This window comes from Miniopterus schreibersii (genome assembly GCF_964146895.1).
Source record: "Miniopterus schreibersii genome assembly, chromosome: 17".
Classification (NCBI taxonomy): Eukaryota; Metazoa; Chordata; class Mammalia; order Chiroptera; family Miniopteridae; genus Miniopterus; species Miniopterus schreibersii.
The window spans coordinates 32,668,269-32,683,356 of NC_138117.1; positions in this window are offsets into that span (position 1 = coordinate 32,668,269).

Sequence of the window (15,088 nt, forward strand, 5' to 3'; positions counted from 1 at the left end):
CTTTGTGGCCCTTACGCTCTCCTAAAGAATGAACTAATTCAAAGAACTCACAAGGTTAAAGACTAAGGAGAAAGGAGGGGATGGTGTTAGAAAGGAGAGACGCAGGGGGAGGTGGGAGCCTGGAGATGCAAATTTTATCAACTGATTTTATTTTTGAAGCTTATTTAAAGACATAAAACAGTTGAGTAATTTATAACCTGTATGAGGGCCCAAGCTCAATTATATTGTCAGTTCCTTCCCAAACTCCCCTTCCCCCTGGATAAATCCTACTGCACACAGCCTTTTTTCCAGTTTACTATTTTTAAACAATAAAAAAGAACCCTGGGGGTGTGTCTGGAGTCTGCAGCTGCAGGGGTATTGTTCCAGTCCTCTGGTGTGGTGATGGGACTGAGAGTTCAACTGTGACAATGGCGAGGACTTCTGGCCGCTAAAGAGACCTCTGGGGCTTGCGTGACACAGGACATGTTTTTCTGAACCAGAACAAGGCCTTACTACCTCACCGTTTGAAAAGCGGCCTGTCCTGGATACAGACAGGAATTGGAACTAGGAAAATGATTGTATGTAGCAAGAGCAATGGGCTGTTTGATGAGAAGGCACGGAGTAGGGATAGGGAGTCAGCAGAGGGTAACAGAGACACAGACATGTGATGCTGCCGTTAAAAAAAAAAGAAATGGAAATACTTTCTGGTGTTACCGTAAAATGAGACAAATGAGAATCTTAAAAATACTTGATAAGGTGGAGGAGCTTGAGGCTTCTTTCATATTTCAGAGGCAGCATTGATCCATTTTCTCAAATAGTAAAAAGAGAAAAATCTGCCCCAGACCCTCCCACATATCTTAGATTTATTCTTGGCACTGGCATGAGAAACTCAACAATCCCATCCACAGTGAGAGCCCCACCCCACTCTGAACTGAGATTCTGCAGCTATAGTTGGCAGGAGAGCTCACCTTACATGTGGGGCTTCTCAATGGATCTTAAAATGCCAGGAATTTCGCCTTCCCCTGAAAACCTCTCCCACCAAATGTGAACCCCAATAGGAGTTCTAATAATGAATTAGACAGGTACATTTTCTCTGTATACCCATTTGACCCTCTCTTATTGTTTATCACAGGAGACTGATTTCTAGGAGGAAGCAAGACATTATCAAGCCCAGTTAGAGGGGGTGGGCCTGGGTCAAAGCGTGGTCACGATACAGGCCTGGGCTGGGAACATGGTTCCAGAGGGAATGGGTGGGACTCTTGAATTGTTTTCATGGTTCCAGCTCCCTCATCACTCTGCAGTGAGTGTAAATTTTGGAATTCTATATTGCCCCAGCCCAAAAGGGAGCCATCCAGTTAGAGGGAGACATGACCAACTTTTACTCTGGAAAATCAAATTTGGGGATTACCAGCATGGAAGAGTAAAGAAATTGTACATTTGTTTATGTCCTGAAAGAGCATTGCAGAGCTCAAGTTTCCGTTCAGATAAAAATTGGCCAAGAACCAATTCGTTGTTTCTCCATTAGTTCCCCCGGGGCAGGGAAATGCTCCAGAAATGACAGCTTTCTTCCTGCATGTTATCAGGTGTGGGCTCCGCCTTGCTGTTCTGCTGAAATGGGTGTTCCTGAGAAAGAATACAAGAAAATATGTGCGCATGTATACATATGCAGAAGCAAGTACTTGCCTTTCTCCATAGGCCTTACTTATGCCTCTAAAACGGAGTGGAGGCGTGAAATTCCCGCAGGTAGAAGGAATTCAGTGCAGGGAGCTGCACAGGTGAGGTCGGGAATGCCCTGCCCCGAGCATTTTATGAATACAAGCACATACATATGCCCTTTCTGTGGGAAAGAGGTCATCATTTCCATCAGCTTCTCAAAAGGAACCATCCTGGATTTAAAGCTTTGAGAGAGTGACTCCACTAGGAGGGGAAAAGACTAGAAAGGGGGAATGTCTAATAAACACAGTTTAATCATGTCCCCTGGTGCAGCAATGCGTAAAACAGACACTAGAATGTGAAATCATAATTAGTTTAATTCCATGGCTAAAGGGACAGCCGCTCAGCTCCGGGGTGGTAGACAGAGTCTCTCTGCACCTGAAATCACAGGACCACGCTCCAGCAAAGGCCTTGTGGACATTCTCATGGGAAACATACATTCTGTGTGAGAAACCAGCAGGCACCCCCTCCAGCTGCTCCTTTGATCTCATGGAAAGCCTCCCATCGTTCCCATGCACAAACCAGAGCGGGCCCAGCTCCAGCACAGCCCTGCTCCTCGGACCTCAAGCGTTTGTTGTGGTTTCGCCCCATAGAAGGTAAGACAGGAAGACTTGGAGGGACCCGGGTCCTTGGGAAACACCCCGCAGGTCGGAGGACTGCCTGCCTAAGGCCAGGGTTGCGCCTGATCCTTGAATGTTTACTTGTTTCCAGCCTACAAAGCCTCCACCCTCAGGGCTGGTTTGGGGAGTCACGTAAACAGTTCAGATTGCTCTGCACCGTCTTCAGCTGTTTGTTTCTGAAGAATTAAGGAGGGCATGTTTCCTGTGCGTGACGTGGGGGTTTCTGTTTCGTCTTCCTCCTGCCTGAGCTGGAATATTGGACACAACCTCCCGTCCTGTTCCCCTTGAGCACAGGCTCCGATGGGGTCAAAGGACAAAGAGTTCCCTGTCTGGGGAGGATCCTGTTTGGTGCCAGAAAGGACACACACTGATTCAGTGACAAAAGGTACTGGTTTTAATTGCTTTGAAACCTTTGGGTATTCACCAAATCTCTTTCAGCGTTTTCTTTTCAAGAATGAGGTCAACTGGACTACATTTCAGTCAGGATAGGCTCGGTTTTGCGGTGGTGACAAACATGCCCGAAGTTTCAGTTGCATAAAAGAGCACAGGTGTTCCCAGGCCCAACAGGGATTGGCAGGAGGGTCCGAGTCTGGGTAGTCATTCAGGGAATCAGACTCAGTACCTTGTCACATATGCCCCCAAACAACCAACACATTCAACTTTCAAACCTCTTCTCAAGACCGTGAGTTTATTAGGTATGTTACGTGCTACCCATTCATTTCAGGTAATGGTGTACTAAATGTTTTGCCACTGAAAACCACAGAATGCCACCCTCCAGGGTTCCAGTTAATAGTCCCCTCACCAGCCATGGCTTCGTTCCTATAGGATTGCTATGTATTTTAGTTTGGTGCCCCACCCTAATCATGTGTACTAATTAGGTATACTGATTTCTATACCCATCAGGTGAGTATGGATTATGCTGTGATAGGACATAGCCTCCAAAAAGATTAATGGCTTAAAACAACAAAGGGTGACTGCTCTCTCAGAACACACTGCATTTAGTGTTGGTTTGGTGTTTCCTTGTTGTGGTCTCTCTAGGATCTAAGCTCCACACTACGTAGCCGCCAAGGCAAAGCCAACCCTGGAGGCTCTCACCCTGGCGGTGAAATATACAGCCTGAGAGCATCACGTGTCTCTTCGACGCGCAATTCAATGGCAAGGAAAAGTCACCTAACTCCACTGAAGGGACTCATTGGGACCAGAAAGGGGCAACTCGCAGACATTTGATGAAAAGCACCTATGACTAAGACAAGCTGGTCCCTTGGAGTCATAAAGTTACATGATATTATCCTAAGTTTCAAGGAAGTCCTTGGATGGCAACCCTAGGCCACAGAAGGGTAGTCATTATGCATGCATGAAGCAATATCATCTAAATAAAGATTCCTGGTTCTGTAAAGGCTGTGAAATTTCAGCACCTATGAAGAAAACTGTCTGAGTCTGCACTCATCTCAGACCTCCCTGGCTACTCCTTTGTGCCAGGGTTTCTCTGGGACATTGTCTTCTATTCCAGTGAAGGCTGAGTCAGGCTCGGAGAAGGGCATAGCACTCTCAGCTGGTGCTTGTCCTAGGTGCTGGCGAGCACTGACTGCAGCAGGCAGTTTTCCATTGGCCTCCACAGCCCAACAGTTCTGAGCAGACTGGGCAGCCAATAGTCAAGGACAGAGGCCTCTTTGTTGACGGTGTGAGGTATTTAAAGCACATGGATGGGTGTTCAACCTGGAAAACTGTGTCTTCGTTGTGCAAACGTGTCTAAGCCCATACATTAAAGCAGACGGTGGCTGGTACACTGGGTAACCAGGAGCACACTTGGATCTGTACTCCATCTGTGTTTGCACGGCAAGGAATGGACATGAGCAGGAAAGGAGAGAAAATAAATGTCACAGTCTTTGTTTGAATGGGCTAGTGGGTAGAGTTACAGTTATTACACTTCAGGTAAGAAAATTGTCCCCAACACATTCAATAGGATCAAGTGAAGTCAGAATCGAGGCAGGGGGTGTATGTGTGGCTGAGCTGCGTACAAGAGTGCTTGACGTCCATGTGGACACAGGCTCTGACCTTTTTTGGAGTCTCCAAGTTCCTGAAATATAGCAAGTTCCTGACTTGGGATCATATCTTGCAGAAGTTCAGTCTCCTACTAGAAATTCTAGAGTCATCTTTGACAACCTGGCTCTGTACCTTTAGCTGTAGGACCTTGGGCAATTGTATCATCTCGCTGTGCCCCAGTTTCCCCATAAATAAGCATGTTCCTGCAGTTAAAGCATTGTCCCCATTGTAAGGACCCAAACCATGTCAGCCTGTGGGTTCCGAAACCATCAGTTTCTCAGGATATGAAGATATTCACAGCAATATGACTCCTACATGGTAAATAAAGGAAAGGTTCTCCGAGTGGTAAATTAATTTAAAGATGTTTTTGGAACAGATCATATGTAAGCATTTTTCCTCTGCTCCTCCGGAGCTTTCTGAGAAGATGTGATTTTGAAAGGCTCTGTTTTCTGAAAATCAGGTTTGTGGGGAAAGATGAGGTCAGAATTCCCCATGTTCCGTGTGTTCTAAAACGTGGATGTCAAGTTTCAAATGCTTGTCTCAGTTTACTCTTCTCAACCCTCCTTGGGAGAAAAGAATTTTCCCCTCCTGAAGAGTTGGCCTCAACATTAAAACAACTGACAACGAGTTTGATTAACTCAGAGCGTCATCCTAGGCTGCCTTCCAGCACCTATAAAAGTCACTCTGTGGCAGCTCTGGAGACAGCTCTTATTCCAAGGTACAGTCAGTTGTTTCATATCCTTGGAAATACCCACAAAAATCCAGGGACAATAGAAAGCTAGGGTGGGAGGAGCAATTTGAATTTACAATCAAATAAATTCTTTTATTTAGAATTTTGGAAAATCTAAGTAAGAGAACTCCGTGCAGCCACATCCCTTAGGATGTAAATTTAGCAGCTGGGATAGCAGTGGATTAGAGAAGATGGACAGTTATTGCTCTCGTGCTAAAGTCTAAGCCATATAGCAGCTTCCTCCATGAGGACAGCAGGGGCCCAGGCCCCTATCTACCTGGCTCCTTTATCTCCAGGACCTTGCCCTCATCAATATGGTACAAAATGTCTCACCACCAAGTCCACATCCCAGGTGAGAGAAAACAGTTCAAGGGCAAAGGAGGTGCACCTTTCCTTTAATGCTATGACCTGTTAGATAAGGTGGGCTCCACTCACATCCCATTGGCCAGAACTCGGTCATGGGGCCACATATGCTACACGGGAGCCAGAAAATGTCACCTTAATCCTGGCAAATGCCACCTTTATTCCTGATGGGCATGTGCCCAACTAAAAATCAGTTTCATTACTAAGAGAGGAAAGAAAAGAAAAAAGGAACCAGTTCTGCCTCCGTAGCAGACAGGATGCCAGTGACGGCTCGACACAAACCTAGCACCTTCAGTGTTTTAGAAGACACCCGGGCTGTGTACTGTGACTTAGAGGAAAGCCATCCCTAACGTTCTGTGCAATGTCCATCGGAAGAATCACCAAAGCTGTCTGTGTCTGCACCTCCACAATTGCGGCAGGGACAATCCCCAAAACTACAAGAAAGCTCAAGAAATGTTTGTTGACTTGATGAATCTTAGATTGGAATTTTCAAATCAGTGACATACTCTTTAAAACAAACTAAAGCATAAAGTTGGCAGTGTTTTAAAAAACAATGAATTTTTTTGTCATTGGTTGTAGCCAGTGGTTAAAAAGGGATGTTGTCTTTTTCATCAATGAGTTTATCTCTTGGAGAAAGGTAGCCGTTTTCATTTCTAAGGCAGATTTCAGAATCAAGAGAACTATTTGTTTCTCAAAGTCAGGAGATGCCTCTCAGAATAAAACGACCATGTTGTATGACAATGTGTGTGTGTAGGTTAAAAAAAAATGTTGATGAAAAATTTGGGTTTGGTTTAAAGCATGATAAAGAAAATGGAGCTAGGAAATGTTTAGACAAATAAGGAAAATTCAAACGTCTAATCATTCATTTATTGAGCACCTACTTTGTTCTGGGCTGGAAGCTGGATATGAAAGAGTAATACAGGCAGATGAGGTTCCTGCCCTCAAGCTGTGCACACTGCTGGGGAGACAGGCAATGAACAAATAAACAAAACATGTAATCATGCAGTAATGGGTAATAATAGATGCTATAAAATAAATAAATTATATGTCCTGATAAAGATTAACAGGGGGCATCTGCTTTAGATGACATGGTTGAGGAAGCCCTTTTTCCAAAGGTGACATTAAAACAAAGACTGAAGGAGAAGACACCAGACTTAGAAGGAGGGCTCCGGGCCGAGAATACGAAGGCCTGGGGCAGATCTGTGGGCCTTCAGCACAAACAGCAAGGTTGACAACGAGAACACTGGATTTGTTCTCCAAAAAGTCCTCACTGTTTAGAATTGTCACCCACACCTCCTCATGCTCGCTGTAGCATCTATTTTTTTTTTATTAGTTAAATAATAGAATTCTAAAATAAACCAATAGTAAGTCTTAAAGTTTGATGGCCAGGAGAGGATGTGTACCCACAGAAGCCGCTGGAATAATGTATTTCAGAAACCGATAGAACAAAACACCAAAGTGTAAAGAGCAGGAATGCTAGGCCATGGCTGATTTTAAGTGTTTTAGGCAATCCTGGCCCCTGCCAGTGTTTGGTGGAGATCTCCTGAAGCAGATCTTGCTTGAATTTGATGGGCTGCGGTCTTTCCCATGCTGGGCTGGGGATGCATTTGCTTTACAACGGAAAGAATTGTCCATTCCTGGTTCTGCAACTGTTTTCTCCATCCTGGGCACAGGGCCGCCTTCCAGCTCGCTTCCCCAGGGAGCCATACACGCTGTATAGGGAGGTCCCATCGCACTGAGCACGTCGTGTGGCCTCGGCCCTTCCGTGCTTTGAGCACAGCCCCGGCTTACAGAGCAGATGCTGAGATACGGCCTGGAGTCCGCACCTCCCTGCGTGTGCTGGCCCTTTCTTTAAATATATCGAGGAAAACATTTTGAAAATTGTATCAAGAAGGTTTGCATTCCTAGATTTTCTCAGTAACTTCCTAAACTGCCAAATCGCCTTTCACCTGAAAACTCTCTTGAAAGGAACCTGTAGAAATTTGGTGATGGGATTTGTTTTTCCAAAGGTGTACTCCGTCTCTGTCCTCTCATGGGTGGCCTGCCGAAGGCTGGCCTGCAGCTGGCACAGAGCCTGGGCCCAGAGGCTGCAGCCACGGTCAGCATCTGACCTTTTCATGAGGGCCCCAGGCACAGAGGGGACGTGTGCCTGGCAATGGCCTTGGCAGAGAGGGTCTTGTCTGAGGAACTGCCTGTCTGTTCCTAACGAAATTCCCCAAAGTGAAGCTGAAATTTTCCTGTTTTGGAAGGACACTATATGCGCTTTGGACACTAAGCTTCAAACAGATATAGAAATATGTAAAGCAAATGTGGCTTTTGCCTAGAAAGAAACCTCTCCAGAAAGCATGGTGGTCCGATCATATCTGACTGACTGTCGTGAAACGTGTGGACTTGGTGGAACAGGTGCCAGAAATTTCTTAGAGGACGACCTATGGCGGCGCCAGAGCCTGACCGCCTGACCCCGGCCGGTCCCTTACGAGCCTGTGGGGACGGCTCTCAGGACACCGTGTGCACAGCCGGCCTTCCTGTCTGCTCTTGCTTGGGACTGTGTTCGGCTCCTACTCAGGAAGAGGCCAAATACCTTTGTGAAAATCTCATAGGTGCATTTGTCTGTCCCTGTCATCAGAGGATGAAGTCAGATAAGGTGGCTGCAAATGATGCAATCAATTTCCCACCTGCTTTTCCGGTCACTTCTATCTCATGTCCTCGCCTTCTCCAGCCCTGCACTCTGGTTTTAGAGCTTCTGCCCAATCACCATGGCACAGGAGCACAAGGAGTCAGAAAACGACCTGTGTGTGTTTGGGGTGTGTCACTTAACATCTCACAACCTTAACTTCCCCGTCTGTAAAATGGGAATCGGAACCCTTGCCTGCCTCCCAGGGATGCTGCCAGCACCAAGCGGATAGGACTACGAGAGTATGTTGTAAGTCGTAAAGGGCTGAACAAATGCCGGTTGTTCTGCCTTTGTCTTAGGTCAGCTTGGGGGAAGAGGGTTGATTCCAGACTGTTCATTCCTCGGATGGCAGTGGAGGCGTAGAAATGAAAATACCAAAAGGGATCAATGTCCTAGGCTACCCTGTCGTCAGGACAAAGAATAACATTGGGAGGATGTTCTAGGTACTGTGACATGCACCGGAGTCACCTGGAGGGTCTCATTACATGCAGATTCTGGCTCGTCACATCTGGGGGTGGGGGCTGGTACTCTGCATTTCTAAAGGCTCCCCAGGGGGGCTCACCCTGCCGAGCAGCAGTGGATCAAAGGGAACGGGGTCAAGGGACCAGTGAGGAAGACAGGGCCTTCCTGCCTCTGTTCCTGTCATCTTGGTACCACAGCGGCGACACGGGCTGGAGTAACAGTGCATTGCTAGGAAATCTTATTGCTAACACCGTTAAGTAGCTGAACATGGCTTGTTGCTCTTAATTGAGCATATTTCTTGGGGAGTAAACCTGGGGCCAGAGATACAGAGAAGAAAGTGGCCGAACCCAGAACAAGCAGCCCTGCTCCGGATCTCCTACATACATGGTAGGAAACCAGGAAAATTCAGTTTGTAAAAGAGGAAATCTGTATCCTGCCAACTGGGAAGCGACCCAAGGACGATAAGATTATTCGCTCCTGTGACCTTAGCAGTACCGAGAGCGTTCTCTCCTGGGACCCCAGTGTAACACATCTTGATTGAACATTGTGAGCTACCATCCTTGTCGCTCACATTTAGAGCCTAATGATTTCCTTCTGACATTTCCACAGTGGTTTGGTAGCCTGCCAGGACATTATGCATTGTTCAGAATAATTTTCCATGTTACTGAGGCTGATTCCCCTGATTTATAGCTATTGTGAAAGTTAGCTCTCCAAAGAGGGTGGAGGAGTCAAGAAAATAACTTTATAATAAACAAAGAGCAGAGAGTGAAATTCTTGAAATATGGCAATAATTCTATAAAGGAATGCGCTTATGACATATAGCTCTTACGGACCCAGTTCCAACGTGCAAATGTTGCACATACGGTTTGAGATGCAGCGATGCCTTGGCTCTTTGTTTGCTTATTACCAAAATTACCACCCCTGAAAATGTGCTGTTGTGATTTGTCATAAAGCTAAACAGGCATAACTAGGTCGAGGCAACATTGTCTAAGACTCGCTGCCTGGCTGGTCACTCCACCTGGCTATCCAGGACCTTGGTTAAAATTACTTATAGGGGACTCACTTGGTTGAGTGAATCTCAACCATATAATGAGAACTCTACCCTAGTTCTGTACTTTTGTTTATTGTAGTTTTAAAAATCACAAATATGGAGACTATCAGAAAACAGAAATACTCAATAGTCTGGCTCTAGCATTAATTTCGTATTTCGTTGGCAAGGAATCCTTGAGGTTCTAGTGGAGTGTGGTTAAAGGACAGGTGTCTATGATGCTGTGATCTGTATCCAGCTGGGACTTGCTGGCACTCAATTCCACTTCAAGCTCAATGTTAGGCTTCATTGCCCTGGAATGGTCATTTCCACGTACAGGGTGTTTTTTTTTAACGGTTGTGGCAAATTTACTATCTCCCAGTCTGGAGTTGCTCAAAGGTCTAGTGCTAAGTCTTCTTCAAGTATATTTCTGTAGCATTAACTGCCTGTGTTTGACTGCACAGAGCTGAGAGAGAGGTGGCCCTAAGGAATGCTTCACGGGACTCCAGGAGCAGTGACATTGCCACCAAGCTGAAGGCGGTGGAATGAGCAACTTCCAAATTCAAGTTCAAAAAGCCCTCTTTTACTTTGCTGTAACATACAAAGTCTCCGGATAAACCGCTAAATGCCCCCTTTGGCCTACCCATGAAGGCTGGCTTTCAGTTCCCTGCGACAAGTGAACAGGCTGTACTGTGAGGCCCGCTAGAGGACATGGTTCCATTGTGACGCGTTTTCTCTCTACCAGAGATCATCTTGTGTAGGAAAAGGTTTCTGTGATGGCTGCAGAATAAGCAAATTAGTCAATAAAAAGCTTTCTTCTCCACCCTGGCCGGTGTGGCTCAGTAGTTAGAGCGTTGGCCTGAGCACTGAAGGATCTCCGGTTTGATTCCCGGTCAAGGGCACGTACCTGGGTTGCAGGTTCGATCCCCAGCCCTGTCAGAGTGCGTTCGGGAGGCAACCAATCTCACATCGATGTTTCTCTCTCTCTCTCTCTCCCTCCTCCCTCCCTCCCCTCCCCCCTCTAAAAATCAATGGAAAAAATATCCTCGAGTGAGGATTCACAGCAGCAAAAAAAGCTTTCTCCTCAAAACAAAAACTTTTTTCTGCTATATCAACAATTAATATGCATTTGGGGAAAATTTAAAATACAGAAAACTATGCTTAAGTTCCCCCAAATCCCATCACCCAGAAAGAATCACTTTTTGGTGAGCACTGTAAAGACACTGCTTTGTTCACATTTTGGGGCAAGTAATTCAGTCTTTCACTTTTCCCTCATCTGTAAAATAGGAACAAAAATAGTGCCTATCCCTCATAGTTGTTTTTGAGATTTACATGAATACACAAAACATGTAACTTAGTGCATGACTAAACAGTTAATAAATATTTATTAGTAAGTATAATCACTATATATACATATTTATTCCCAAAATGATATAAAACTGTAGGTTATTCTATAACCTTTCTTCACCCAGTAATATGTTGAGGTCATCTTTCCTTGTCAATAAGATAGATCTACGTCACTATTTTAAATATGCTGTTATATAAATGCACACAAATGTTTGAAAAAATTCGCTTTTTCTTTGATCTTCTCACTTGCACATTTCCTTAAACTAAGTCCCTAGACATGAAACAGCAGGACAAACAACATAACATTTTTAAAGTAAGTGGTTTTAATAGCTCAGCTTGTTATTTAAGCTAATTTAATAGTTCGGCTTAGCTTAAATTCACTAAAAATGCAATTTAATAATCATATTTGATGAGCAAGTGAGGGAAATCTGGCATTTGGCTGTATACATGGTGGTCATGAGCACTGGCTTTAAGGGAACTTACCTGATTCAAGTTCCAGATCTGCTATTTACCAGTTGTATGACCTTGAACAAGGTCCTAACCACTCTGTGCCTCACTTGCCCTATCTGTAAAATGGAGTTTTTTAAAAGGACCTACTTAAAGGTTATTGTAAGAATAAAATAGAATTACGTATATAATGCACTTAGAATAATTCCTAGCTTATAGTAAAAGCTCAATAAATATTATTTAACATTTATTACAAAGGCAAAGTGAAGTAGAAAAGTTAATGTTTATTGAAGTTGATTTTTATGTAACTTAAAAGAAGTGACATACATTTTTTCACAAGTTTCCCCCAAAGAACTATTTAAAAAATATTTCAGTCCACTTTAAATTATGTTTTCTCCCTTCTTTATTCCACATAGTATGTTATAAAATTATGCAAGGACATTAGACTGAGGTGATTCGAATGCCTTAGCAGCCTATGGAAGCAAACTACACCCTAAGCTTGTAAATGCCTCATGGTTAATAAATCAAACCCTAAAGACAACCAGTCACAAACAGCCACTGGGCTTTTCCAAGTGAGGCAAATGCCAATCAAATCATTTCCCTACTTTGCTTCCACCCCTTCTCTACAAAGTCTCTCCCTGAGCCCCTGTGGGTGGGGCACTTCTAACCACCTCCAGTTTGGGGGCTACCAGATCCAAATCTTATTGTGCTCAAATATCTTTTAACAATGTTTATCTTTTAACAGTGTTAATACAGGGTCACTAGAGGAAGAGGTTTGGTTTGTTGGGCATGAGGGAACCAGGTCATCTGAGCTACACAGGAGCTGCGACTTCCCAAAGAAGGGTGGGTGCTGTCACGTTATTTGCACCCAAATTTCTCTAAACTCTAAGGCAGTAGCAGAAAGAAATCTTTCCTTTGCTCCCTCTGATTCTTGGCTATAGACATAAAAGAAAATAATATTTTTAAAACATGGGAAAGTACCAGCTAACACAACTTATTCTGTATTGTTCTATAAAAAGGATTTATTTCCAGAACCTACCCTATTAATTAAATACATTTGTTAGCAAGTAATGTACTTTAGGAAAGCCTGCAGGTGTATGTTTTAATTAAATTCTTCTTTAAACATTTAAAATATATATTGCTATTGGTCCAACATTCTTCTTCAGACTCTCAGTTAATGCCTTTTACTAAGCATGTGGACTATTTAAAACAGAAAAAGCAGAATTTGACCTTTGTACTTAAGAGGCTTCCCAGATCGATATAATTTAGTGAAAACAGAAAAGACCCATGCTGAGTGTCATAAGGGTTCCTGCTGTACCAGAAATTGGAAGCTAACAGGTGTCTTCTTTCAACCCAGGAAGATTTCCCACGCACTTATGGAGCCCTGAGGCTTGGTCATGGTTAGCGAAGAGACTGCCAGCCAGGCAGGTAAGACACTCCTTTGCATTAAGCCCCTTGGGCGTCCTAGTCTGTGACCACAAGGGCAGGGCAGGTCATTCGCCTGCAGTGGGGCCCTGCTGAGCCACACAGCGGTCCTTGGGGAAAGGCTGATTTAAGTTCTGTTATGAAGACCCAGCTGGATATGTGACACTCCTGCCTTCTTTGTGCCTTCCCCATGGAGGAGAGCCTCTTTCATTGGGGTAGATGTATGTTCCTTTCTGTGTACCTGAGAGTTTCTCCAATGTTTACCTGGGGAGTTATTTCAAATGCCTTCTCTCCGTCTCACCCACTGTCTGCTGAGAGTTTTGACCCAAAAGGAGGCAGATGCTTCGGTGTAGACATTTGCTGAGTGTGGACCGGTCTGATTAAAAGCTATCACCCACAGCTGAATCAGCAAAACAAGACAAGTCAGCAGGATGGCTGCGCAGACCTCTGATGAGTCCGGGAGGAATTCTAGATTTAATGAGCTCTAAATGCAGCTTAGGAGTACGCAGGGAACTGAAAGGAGCTTCAGTCTGTGCTTTTCTGATGATTCCTGTGTCCTCTCCACCCAAATGTTTTTGCACTCCTGTCAACCACTTAAAAAATCTAAAATCAGCGTGAATTCTATACAGAGTGTATAGCTGAAAATGGTAGATCTGACTTATACTCCATGTTACATGTAGAAATAAATCTGAATCATATTAGTAATTCATAGATTGATCTGTCTTTTATGATTTTTTTTAAAAAATACGTTTTTATTGATTTGAGAGAGAGAGGAAGGGAGAGGGAGAGATTAACATCAATGGGAAAAACAGCTTGGCTGCCTCCTGCACGCCCCCTCCTGGGGATCAAGCGCACAACCTGGGCATGTGCTCTGACCGGAATGGAATCAGCAACCTGTCCCCGCATGGGCCGGCTCTCAAACAACTGAGCCACACCAGCCAGGGTCAATTTTGCTATTTTTAAATCTTCACTTTTCCATATGTCACATATAATGGCTAATTGGGTTGTCTCCCATGGAAATGACAAAGATAAGAGGTAAACACTTGCTCTCCTAAACAAAGGACTTGATTACATCTGGGTTGACTTTATGGTAGTATTTTCACTACCTACTGTTACTTAGTGTCATGCTGGGGACATTAGGTACTCTTGACTTTGATGACTTTTCACTCCATGTTAATTGATAGCAACATGATAATAGCTTATGTTAAATTTCTAACTTTGGAAGGCTTGGCACAGTGGTTCTCAAACTGGCCATAGATTGGACTCACCTCAGATGTTTCAAGAAAAACATTGGTGCCTGGGTCTCACCCATCACTCATAGATTATGACTCAATGGGTCTGTGGTGTAATCTTGGTGTTGGGTTGTTTAAAAACTTTCAGATGATTCTACTGTGTAGCCATACTTAGAGAGGTGCCACCTGGTTTAGAAGAAATAATCTTAAAACCTAAGCAGGAGTGACTTTTTAATAAATTACAAAGTAACTCTTTAGTAAAATATTAGGAATATGTGATCAATATGAAACTAAGACTATCATTAGTAAAATTCAAGTACTATGCTTCTTCTAGGGAGCAGTGTGCTAGTAAGTGTTTCAAACCTTATCCTCAAGAGACAAAGCCTTAATCAGTTGTATTTTGCCTATTTCCCTAGTGTAAATTCTCCCATCGTGGCTGATTTCAAGCTACCAATGGTTTGACAACCAACATGCCACATTCCTAAAAATCTAACAGTTAACTCCCATGGAACTGTTTAAGCCAGCTCGGCACACCACTGCTTCTAAGAGAACTACACCAAGTAGGCATGCCAATCACTATCTGATTGACATCAGATAAGTTACTTATACTTTGGGGGTTAAATGTACTTACTTAGGTTGCAGTAGATACTCATCAATTGCCAGTTTTAAAAGTTGCTTAGATTGACAGAGTTATATAGCAATGTTTATAAGCTTTCTATGGATCCATCTTAATAGGTTTCTTGATTGTTTTTACTTTGTGTAAATAATATTCTTAATAAATTTGGTCTGCAAATGAAAAGCTCTGAGATCTTGTGCAGGTCTCTGCATTTTGAGGTTGACTAAAATGACCTATTTGAATATCATGCACATTACTAGATAAAAAATAATAACACAAGAATCTATCATGCTTCTCGTGCACCAAGCACTGTTCTAAGCTCTTCATGTATATCAACTTATTTATTACTCACAACTCTGAGGTGTGTTCTATTACTATCCCATCTTGACAGATGAAGGAACTCAGGGGCA